Source organism: Coregonus clupeaformis, unplaced genomic scaffold (assembly GCF_020615455.1).
Source record: "Coregonus clupeaformis isolate EN_2021a unplaced genomic scaffold, ASM2061545v1 scaf0257, whole genome shotgun sequence".
NCBI lineage: Eukaryota > Metazoa > Chordata > Actinopteri > Salmoniformes > Salmonidae > Coregonus > Coregonus clupeaformis.
Window position 1 is genome coordinate 27,110 of NW_025533712.1, and position 11,336 is coordinate 38,445.

An 11,336-nucleotide genomic window follows, 5' to 3' on the forward strand; every position below is an offset into this window, starting at 1 on the left:
GCTATGAGTACTATGCAAACGTATTAGTTGTTTTATTGTTTGACACTCTTTAATGGTTTCATAATTCAAAAGACATGGTCCCACACTTAAGACAGAATGTATCAGAGTAGTGCTGATCTAGGATCTTTACATATAACCTTATTCATTATGATCTAAAAGGCAAAACTGATCCTAGATCAGCACTTCTACTCTGAGAGGCTTTGTGGATACGGGCCCTGACCTAATACCATTCAGACAGTAGTTCACAGTGGGCTCACCTCAGTGAGACTGTGTGGTCCTGTGCTGCTCAGCTGGTTCCTCTGTGGGTTCAGGAGGAGGTGTAGTCTGGTTGTCCTCCATGACCATGGTCCCCTCAGGGTTCTCCAGACCCTCCTCACATCCCTCCTCCTTCACCAGCACCATCTCTGGACCCTCCTCCTGGAAGAGACAGGTGATACCATCAGGTACGTACACACCGGACATTTGACTGGAAGCATTTTCATTTATGTGACATTTGAGAAATTTACCGGACCCATATGCATTGGGTGCATGACCTGATTAGGCCGTCCACCCACAGTGCTCAGAATGACAGAAATCACCTTTAGATTATGGTAATTAATCTTACCAGAACATGTAATGGCGTGGATCATTCTTACCGAATTCCCATGCGCACTTTACTTTTCCTCAGCCAACAAGACGAGTAACTCGAACAGCAAAATCACTAGCCTATGTCAATCTACCATCCCCCATAGTAGAAAAGTGTACCTATTATATTGGTCAGCTTGTCGTTCTGTGCGAGAAAGAAGTAGCCTATTCCAAACAGACTCTGGGACAGTTGTGGGACGATAGATCCCAAATTCATCCAACCAGTAGAACTAGGCTACATCAAAAAAAACGTTAAAAAGCAATGAGGTTGCCTCCCGAGTGGCGCAGCGGTCTAAGGCACTGCATCACAGTGCTTGAGGTGTCACTACAGACCCGGGTTCAATCCCAGGTTGTGTCGCAGCCAGCCTTCGACCGGGAGACCCATGAGGCGGCGCACAATTGGCCCAGCCTTGTCCGGGTTAGGGGAGGGTTTGGACAGCTGGGATGTCCTTGTCCCATCGCACTCTAGCGAATCCTTGTGGCGAGCCGGGCGCATGCTTGCTGACTTGGTCGCCAGTTGTACGCCGTTTCCTCCGACACATTGGTGCGGCTGGCTTCCGGGTTAAGCGAGCAGTGTGTCAAGAAGCAGTGCGGCTTGGCAGGGTCGTGTTTCGGAGGATGCATGGCTCTCGACCTTCGCCTCTCCCGAGACCGTATGGGAGTTGCAGCGATGGGACAAGACTGTAACTACCAATTTGGAAATCACGAAATTGGGGAGAAAAAAAAAAGCTATGAGGCTGATTCAACAGATCAGAACGTTTACCTTAAAATGTTGATAAACTATTTTTTCACATTTTTGTGCGAATATTCATTCCATAATGCAATTAGCGGGAAAACGGTCGTTAGCAAAGCGCACCCCACATGCGAGTGTTAAAACAGTTTTGAAGCCACTATTAAAAAAAGAGCTTCTGTTTTTAATTCTCAACTGGTAATTGAAGCATGCTTCCCATTCGCCCTTCAAGTGCATAGGCAACTGTAGGCAATGTGAGTAGGAGGCAGTATGCATTTTGAAAACATTTACTTCATTGTTTGAAACAACGTTTTACTTCACATTATGTGGCATGTCTTACCTTGCTTCAAAGCAGCCTAGCCAAAATCCCACCATAAAAAAACGAGACAATTTCTCAAATGCTCTGTAAATTAAAATGCTGCTGGTCAAATGTCCAGTGCCACATTTTCCTAATGGAAACCCTGGTAGGTATATTTAGTAAGTGTATATTGGTTATAAAGCGCTGTTGGGTGTATGCAGAATAGGGTGAGATCAGATGTGATGTATACTAAAGAGAGTCTCAATTAAAGTCTTAGAATGTAAGTCCCATTTTGTGTTTATTACACATAAACAAGTGTTAAATACACCATATGAAAACCACAAAAAATCTGCATGAACTTCATGAATTGCATTCATTTTCTTAGGAAAATGTTTTAGTTGAATGGAAGTAATGAAATAGGCATTTGTGAACATGATATAGCCTACACAGTACAAACACAATATGTAACAGACTTTTAAGGCTTTATATACAGTATCACACAATGTCTGGATGCAATATTCTACCCAGGAATATTCAACACTCTTAGTCTTACTCACATTATTCCAAATGCATCTGTGGATCTTTTATGCTGACAACAATGACAATTCATCTTTGTCTTTAATGCAGGATTTGATCTAAATGTCAGAAGACCTTTCTCCCGTGTGGACCTTCAGGTGCATCTTCAGGTTACCAGCCTGGGCGAAGCGCATGTGACACTGGGTACAGCTGTAGGGTTTCTCCCCCGTGTGGACCCTCTGGTGCCTCTTCAGGGTGCAAGCCTGGGCAAAGCGCATGTGACACTGGGTACAGCTGTAGGGTTTCTCCCCTGTGTGGACCCTCTGGTGAATCTCCACCTTCTGGGGGCAGCTGAAGCCTTTGTTACAGAACATGCAGAGGAACCGTTTCTCTTTACTATTGCCTGATGTGGCTCCCCCTCCCTGAGCCTTGGCTCTAGCCCTTTTGTTTGAGTTCAATACCTGATCGAAAAGGATGCGACCGTGTGAATCGGAAGGTGCCATCGATGTGGACACTGGGTTGCAGTCCCTGAACGTGAGTAAAGGGAGGTGAGTCACAACATTTTGATTGTTTTCTAAGCTTTCCCTGTAGTCTAAGAAGTCACTGGTGTTGCCCTGCGAGTGTCCTTCTCCTAAGTGAGTCTTGTCTACATTCCATGTCAGAGGAGTGTCACCCTCCACTTTCACAGTCACCTCATCTACGAGCAGACCCTCTCCTTTCTTATCTAGGCACCCTTCAGAGTATACACTACTACTGTACCTGTTCATTTTCCCTCTCATTGGATTAGTATGTGTATCTAAGCCCACAGGCATGTCACCAGGTATCATCTCTGTCTTTGTAGCGTATGAACAGGACGGATCATTGCCAGTCTGTAACGCGTCACCTGAGTCCTGATGGGACAGAACCGGGCTCGAGTTACCATAAAGTAAATACTCTGAGCGGGGAGCAGGAGGACAGCCCAGTCGCCCCAGCCCCATTAAAGTCTCGGTGTCTGTCTCTGACTTGAGGGCGGCGTTCGGCGTTCCACTGACCTCCGTGATGCTGCATCGGGTCCTGGTCTGCACTGGGGCAGTGGTGGGGTCCTCCGTGGCTACAGCTGGTGCCACTCCAGCCGCTGCTCCAGTCTGGATGTCAGTGCTGTGTCGTGGGTCCTCCTCTCCTTCAGTCCTCTCCTGCTTGACCCCAGGACCTGCAGCCTCTGCATCTGCAGACTAACACAAGTACGTTTTTTAATGGGCTTCCAGCTTATATCATCAAATTCATGAAAACGCGGTCAAATAAGATATCCAGTGCCTTCAGAAAGTATTCATACCCCTTGACTTATTCCAAATTTTGTTGTGTTACAGCCTGAATTCAACATTTATTAAATCAATTGTTTTTCTCACCCATCTATACACAATATCCCATAATGACAAAGTGAAAACATGTTTTTAGAATTTTTTTCAAATTTATTGAAAATGAAATACAGAAATATCCCATTTACATAAGTATTCACATCACTTTTGCCAGCGATTACAGCTGTGAGTTTTTCTAGGTAAGTCTCTAAGAGCTTTGCACACCTGGATTATACAATATTTGTACATTATTCTTTTTTAAATTCTTCAAGCTGTCAAGTTGGTTGTTGATCATTGCTAGACAGCCCTTTTCAGGTCTTGCCATAGATTTTCAAGCCGATTGAAGTCAAAACTGTAATTAGGCCACTAAGGAACATTCAATGTCATCTTGGTGTTTTAGGTTATTGTCCTGCTGAAAGCTGAATTTGTCTCCCAGTGTCTGTTGGAAAGCAGACTGAACCAAGTTTTCCTCTAGGATTTTGCCTGTGCTTAGCTCTATTCCTTTACTTTTTATCTTAAACTCCCTAGTCCTTGCCGATGACAAGCATACCCATAACAGGATGCAGCCACCACCATGCTTGAAAATATCAAGAATGGTACTCAGTGATGTGGTGTGTTCGACTTTCCCCAAACAACGCTTTGTATTCAGGACATGAAGTGAATTTCTTTGCCACATTCTTTTGCAGATTTACGTTAGTGCCTTATTGCAAACAGGATGCATGTTTTGGAATATTTGTATTCTTTACAGGCTTCCTTCTTTTCGTTAGAATTGTGGAGTAACTGAAATGTTGTTGATCCATCCTCAGATTTCTCCTATCACAGCCATTACACTCTAACTGTTTTAAAAATCACCATTGGCCTCATGGTGAAATCCCCGAGCAGTTTCCTTCCTCTCCAGCAAATGAGTTAGGAAGGACGCCTGTATCTTTGTAGTGACTGGGTGTATTGATACACTATTCAAAGCCTAATTAATTACTTCACCATGCTCAAAGGTGCCCTTCTTTGCGAGACATGGAAAAACCTCTTTGTGGTTGAATCTGTGCTTGAAATTCACTGCTCGATTGAGGGACCTTACAGATAATTGTATGTGTGGGGTACAGAGATTGGCAAGTTATTCAAAAATCATGTTAACCACTATTATTGAACACTGAATGAGCCCATGCAACTTATGCAATTTGTTAAGCACATTTTTACTCCTGAACTTATTTAGGCTTGCCAAACCAAAGGGGTTGAAAACTCATTGACTCAAGACATTTCAGCTATTAATTTCTAAAAATGTCTACAAACAAAATTCCACAATTACCTCGGAAACACGTATACATTTTTATATATATACAGTACCAGTCAAACGTTTGGACACACCTACTCATTCCAGGGTTTTCTTTATTTTACTATTTTCTACATTGTAGAATAATAGTGAAGACATCAAAACTATGAAATAACACATATATAGTAACCACTTTTTTTTTTTACAAATCAAAATATATTTTATATTTGAGATTCTTCAAAGTAGCCACCCTTTGCCTTGATGACAGCTTTGCACACTCTTGGCATTCTCTCAACCAGCTTCACCTGGATGTATATCAATGTATATTTTAAGCAAATTCTTAACCTACAAAACGAGGGAACCACAAAGTATCACTTTCATGGCATACTGGATAACAATGTCGTAGGAAGTCTCTCAAGCTCCCCTAAGGCAGATAGCTCAAGTGAATAGCTGAAGGGAGCCTTTCTGAAACAAACGGGCCACATTTGATTTACAAAGTGACTGTAATTTCTTATGCACCACTATTACACTAACCTCTATTACGATAACGTGCTGGGTTGAGGTTCCACTCCCCTCATCAACAGTGATTGGTTGGTCATCTCTCCATTTATCGTGTCCCGCTGGCTTCACAAAGCTCCTGTGGCTTCCAATGAGATGTCCGCCACCTGAATGAGTGATTGGGGAAAAGAGGTGGTTAAGTTACCTACTGTCAATGCTCAACAGTATACATTAATGGTCAAAAGTTTTGAGAATGACACAAGTATTGGTCTTCACAAAGTTCGCTGCTTCAGTGTTATGAGATATTTCTGTCAGATGTTACTATGGTATACTGAAGTATAATTACAAGCATTCCATAAGTGTAAAAGGCTTTCATTAACAATTACATTAAGTTTAGGCTTTCATTAACAATTACATTAAGTTTATGCAAAGAGTCAATATTTGCAGTGTTGACCCTTCTTTTTCAAGACCTCTGCAATCCGCCCTGGCATGCTGTCAATTAACTTCTGGGCCACATCCTGACTGATGCCAGCCCATTCTTGCATAATCAATGCTTGGAGTTTGTCAGAATTTGTGGGGTTTTGTTTGTCCACCCGCCTCTTGAGGATCGACCACAAGTTCTCAATGGGATTAAGGTCTGGGGAGTTTCTGGCCATGGACCCAAAATGTCGATGTTTTGTTCTTCCAGCCACTTAGTTATCACTTTTGCCTTATGGCAAGGTGCTCCATCATGCTGGAAAAGGCATTGGTCGTCACCAAACTGTTCTTGGATGGTTGGGAGAAGTTGCTGTCGGAGGATGTGTTGGTACCATTCTTTATTCATGGCTGTGTTCTTAGGCAAAAATGTGAGTGAGCCCACTCCATTGGCTGAGAAGCAACCCCACACATGAATGGTCTCAGGATACTTTACTGTTGGCATGACACAGGACTGATGGTAGCGCTCACCTTGTCTTCTCCGGACAAGGTGTTTTCCGGATGCCCCAAACAATCGGAAAGGGGATTCATCAGAGAAAATGACTTTACCCCAGTCCTCAGCAGTCCAATCCCTGTACCTTTTGCAGAATATCAGTCTGTCCCTGATGTTTTTCCTGGAGAGAAGTGGCTTCTTTGCTGCCCTTCTTTGACACCAGGCCATCCTCCAAAAGTATTTGCCTCACTGTGCGTGCAGATGCACTCACAGCTGCCTGCTGCCATTCCTGAGCAAGCTCTGCACTGGTGGTGCCCCGTTCCCGCAGCTGAATCAACTTTAGGAGACGATCCTGGCGCTTGCTGGACTTTCTTGGGCGCCCTGACGCCTTCTTCACAACAATTGAACCTCTCTTCTTGAAGTTCTTGATGATCCAATAAATGGTTGATTTAGGTGCAATCTTACTAGCAGCAATATCCTTGCCTGTGAAGCCCTTTTTGTGCAAAGCAATGATGACGCACGTGTTTCCTTGCAGGTAACCATGGTTAACAGAGGAAGAACAATGATTTCAAGCACCACCCTCCTTTTAAAGCTTCCAGTCTGTTATTCTAACTCAATCAGCATGTCAGAGTGATCTCCAGCCTTGTCCTCTGATGAGAGAAATAATGAGAGAATCACTGACATGATGGCAGCTGGTCCTTTTGTGGCAGGGCTGAAATGCAGTGGAAATGTTTTTGGGGGATTAAGCTCATTTTCATGGCAAAGAGGGATTTTTCAATTAATTGCGTTTAATCTGATCACTCTTCATGACATTCTGGAGTATATGCAAATTGCCATCATCAAAACTGAGGCAGTAGACTTTGTGAAAATTAGTATGTGTCATTCTCAAAACTTTTGACCACGACTGTATTCACACTATTGACAGTTTTGACACTGTCTAGAATTGCCAAGGATGTAAGGTAACACTTCTCATAACTTCTTGATATACTTCTTTATTGATTGATGTATTATATTCCATGCATCACATCGTTTTCATTGAGTAAATAATAGGAAATGCAGTAAATCAAGAATCTGGTTAGAATATGATAGTGTCTTTGCGCAAGATAGCCAAGTAATCTGGGGAAATATTGCGTACTATCCTAAATCTGACCAAGACCTTATTCTAGGTAACACATCTGAACACATGTGCAGAGGGGAATGGGTACTGAGCTACAGTAGATATGAACCGCGACAGGCCGCGCAGCCTCGGCCTTCCTACCTCTTGCCATTCCTCTGTATTGGTTGAGGATCTTGACACTACTTGGACGACTGGCGAGGACGCGCTCTCGCATTGTCCTGTCTGCGCGCTCCCGTGTCACCTTCAATTCCTGTAGCTGTAGTTTCCTCCGCAATGCCCTGTTTTCTTTCTGGCTTTGAGAAATTTCCAAACGAAGCACAGCATAGTCGTCGTCTACGAGTTTACAGATCTCTGCCACGGCTGCATTTGCTAGCACCTCCATGATGGAGGCTATTTGAGTGTGAAAAACCATACAGTTAGCCATTGTTAGCAGCTAGCTAGCGTTACCTAGATAACATATATCAACCAAGTCCTGTCTCCAACGCGAATTAAAGACTACATGGCGTAAGTATGTGATGCTGTGCACTTAAAATAATCATATTTTGAGCTCCATGGCGTTAATAAACGTCTAAATAATAACGATAACGTGGAAATTGTTCTCGGTCACTGTTCACTTCTGTTTACAGTGAAGAGAAACGTTATTGGTGTGCGTCACATCACAAGGGGTGTGGCTAAATGAAAAGCGTATGCGCGCTGTTCTTTGAAATACGGTAGTGCTTATTACATTTTATAAACTGGGTGGTTCGATCCCTGAATGCTGATTGGTTGACAGCCGTGGTATATCAGAGTATACCACGAGTATGACAAAACAATTAGAGCAGTAAAAATAAATATGTTGGTAACCAGTTTATAATAGCACCCCCTTGTGCCTTATTGCTTAAACATTACACATCAAGGGCTCTATTTTAACAAACCTAACGCAATGGTAAATCTTACCGCTGGCGGTAGGGCTATAGGTTCAGGGGTGTGTCAGATATGTTTGCTATTTTCACAACCATAATTATAAGCGCAGTAGCTGGCGGTGGCGCAAAAGGGCTGGGTTTTGATGAATAAACAAGTTCAAGGTGTGTCAAGGCTTGACCCCTCACTGGCCAATCAGAACGTGCTCCATGGCTAAATATGTGGTTGCTTCAAGTTGTTTATTAAAGGTCTTTCATATACAGTGCATTCAGAAAGTATTCAGACCCCTTGACTTTTTCCACATTTTGTTACGTTACAGCCTTATTCTAAAATGGATGAAATTGTCCCCCCAAATCTACACACAATACCCCATAATGACAAAGCAAAAACATATTTTTTATAGATTTATTAAAATAAAAACTGAATATACATTTACATAAGTATTCAGACCCTTTTACTCAGTACTTTGTTGAAGCACCTTTGGCAGTGATTACAGCCTGGAGTCTTCTTGAGTATGACGCTACAAGCGTGGCACACCTGTATTTGGGGAGTTTCTCCCATTCTTCTCTGCAGATCCTCTCAAGCGCTGCACAGCTATTTTCAGGTCTCTCCAGAAATGTTAGATCGGGTTCAAGTCCGGGCTCTGGCTGGGCCACTCAAGAACATTCAGAGACTTGTCCAGAAGCCACTCCTGCATTGTCTTGGCTGTGTGCTTAGGGTCGTTGTCCTGTTGGAAGGTGAACCTTCGCCCCAGTCTGAGGTTCTGAGTGCTCTGGAGCAGGTTTTCATTAAGGATCGCTCTGTACTTTGCTCCGCTCATCTTTCCCTCGATCCTGACTAGTCTCCCAATCCCTGCCAGTGAAAAACATCCCCACAACATGATGCTGCCACCACCATGCTTCACCGTAGGGATGGTGCCAGGTTTCCTCCAGACATGATGCTAGGCATTCAGGCCAAAAAGTTAAATCTTGGTTTCATCAGACCAGAGAATCTTGATTCTCATGGTGTGAGAGTCCTTTAGGTGCCTTTTGGCAAACTCCAAGGGGGCTGTCATGTGTCTTTTACTGTGGAGTGGTTTCCGTCTGGCCACCCTACCATAAAGGCCTGATTGGTGGAGTGCTGCAGAGATGGTTGTCCTTCTGGAAGGTTCTCCCATCTCCAAAGATGAACTCTGGAGCTCTGTCAGAGTGACCATTGGGTTCTTGGTCACCTCCCTGACCAAGAAGAGCATGTGACACTGGGTACAGAGACAGACACTGAGACTGTAACTGTAACAGACAGGCTCTTACACACAGGATCTGACCACAGATCAGACCCAGAGAGACTGCAGCTGGGACCACTGGGCAGACAGGCTCTTACACACAGGAAACCCGCAGACACTCGGCCCTCCGTGGAATGAGTTTGACGTGCTCTAGACAGATCAGCCTGTGTCTCTAAACCCAAGGGCATGTTGCCAGGGTCCATCTCTGTAGTGTAAGCTTAGCCGCGGAAAGTTGCGGGCTGAGGGTGCTGCAGCACCCCCTGAAAAAATAAATACATATTAATTAATTAAAAAAGATAAATACACTACCGGTCAAAAGTTTTATAACACCTACTCATTCAAGGGTTTTTCTTTATTTTGACTATTTTCTACATTGTAGAATAATAGTGAAGACATCAAAACTATGAAATAACACATATGGAATCATGTAGTAACCAAAAAAGTGTTAAACTAATCAAAATATATTTTCTTCAAATAGCCACCCTTTGCCTTGATGACAGCTTTGTACACTCTTGGCATTCTCACAACCAGCTTCATGAGGTAGTCACCTGGAATGCATTTCAATTAACAGGTGTGCCTTGTTAAAAGTTAATTTGTGGAATTTGTGGAATTTCTTTCCTTCGTAATGCGTTTGAGCCAATCAGTTGTGTTGTGACAAGGTAGGGGGGTATACAGAAGATAGCCCTATTTGGTAAAAGACCAAGTCCATATTATGGCAAGAACAGCTCAAATAAGCAAAGAGAAACGACAGTCCATCATTACTTTAAGACATGAAGGTCAGTCAATACGGAACATTTCAAGAACTTTTAACATTTCTTCAAGTGCAGTACCAAAAAAAAATCAAGCGCTATGATGAAACTGGCTCTCATGAGGACCACAACCGGGAATGGAAGACCCAGAGTTACCTCTGCTGCAGAGGATAAGTTCATTAGAGTTACCAGCCTCAGAAATTGCAGCCCAAATAAATGCTTCACAGAGTTCAAGTAACAGACACATCTCAACATCAACTGTTCAGAGGAGACTGTGTGAATCAGGCCTTCATGGTCGAATTGCTGCAAAGAAACCACTACTAAAGGACACCAATAATAAGAAGAGACTTACTTGGGCCAAGAAACATGAGCAATGTCAATACGGAAATAATTTTGATGTCTTCACTATTATTCTACAATGTAGAAAATAGTAAAAATAAAGAAAAACCCTTGAATGAGTAGGTGTTCTCAAACTATTGACCAGTAGTGTGTAACAAAGTGAAAATGTAGTTTCCATCAACCTCGCGCGCAATGTAGACATCAAAGAACGCCACAGTTCGCGGTAGAGTAGTGGGTGAAACCATTCACTTCAGGAAAAGGGGGTGATATAAATAAAGTTTCCTTTAATTTTGTGTTACTGAATTCATAAAAATATTTGCTGCCATTGTAGTAAAGTTGGTAATATGAGAGGTCTTCCGACTTACCATTTTTTGTACTATTTTCTTTTGAAAGAAAAGCTAGTGAGTTTTGAGTGCTTCTCCCCTATTTGGGAAGTTGGTCTGCTTGCTCTTCAGTCTGAGAGAGATATTCTGAGAGCAGTTTAGTGTCTCCTTCCTCTGTATATAAAAAACTGTTTAAAACTGTATTTTTTATTTTATTTTTATTTCACCTTTATTTAACCAGGTAAGCCAGTTGAGAACAGGTTCTCATTTACAACTGCGACCTGGCCAAGATAAAGCAAAGTAGTGCAATAAAAACAACACAGAGTTACATATGGGGTAAAAAAAACATAAAGTCAGAAATACAACAGAAAATATATATACAGTGTGTGCAAATGTAGCAAGTTATGGAGGTAAGGCAATAAATAGGCTATAGTGCAGAAGTATAACATAAGTGTTTTTGGAAAACGGGTTTA